At 38.9% G+C, this 396-nt stretch overlaps 1 protein-coding gene across 1 annotated transcript in view; it reads left to right on the top strand.

The window, feature by feature from the left end:
* Positions 1–396, top strand: part of LOC125481012 (neurogenic locus notch homolog protein 3-like) — a 16,774-nt gene that overhangs the window by 4,379 nt on the left and 11,999 nt on the right. The window lies entirely within an intron of this gene.

Below are 396 nucleotides of genomic sequence, written 5' to 3'. Positions count from 1 at the left end.
GAAAACAGAGTTAACATTTCGGGTCCAGTGACCCTTCCTCAGAACTTTTTATTTAGGGTGATAAGGGTCACTGGTCTGCTTCGTGTATGCTATTTTTGATATAATTTGCTTTCCTATTGGAGCTGGAGCAATCACAGCAAATAGTTACAGATTGTAAACTTTAGTAGGTTCCCAGGAGTATTAACTTTGTAAGCTGCATTGAAGTTGGAATTCAACTTATTATTTTGGGGACTGTGTTCCCAGAACGGGCAGGCATATTTCAACTGCTCAATGGCAGAGAGCAAGTGCAGTTGTTCAAAATGTTCTTTGGTCAGTTCTCCATTTAATGCTAAGCTTCCTTAAGATGTCTTTTTCTGTTTACCGACTTTTTCTTTAACATGACCTTTGAAGATTCGG

The sequence above is a fragment of the Rhincodon typus genome, unplaced genomic scaffold (assembly GCF_021869965.1).
Source record: "Rhincodon typus isolate 14 unplaced genomic scaffold, sRhiTyp1.1 hic_rhity00000071, whole genome shotgun sequence".
NCBI lineage: Eukaryota > Metazoa > Chordata > Chondrichthyes > Orectolobiformes > Rhincodontidae > Rhincodon > Rhincodon typus.
The sequence above is the reverse complement of the archived record's forward strand: the minus strand, read 5'-3'. Positions and strand labels throughout refer to the sequence as shown.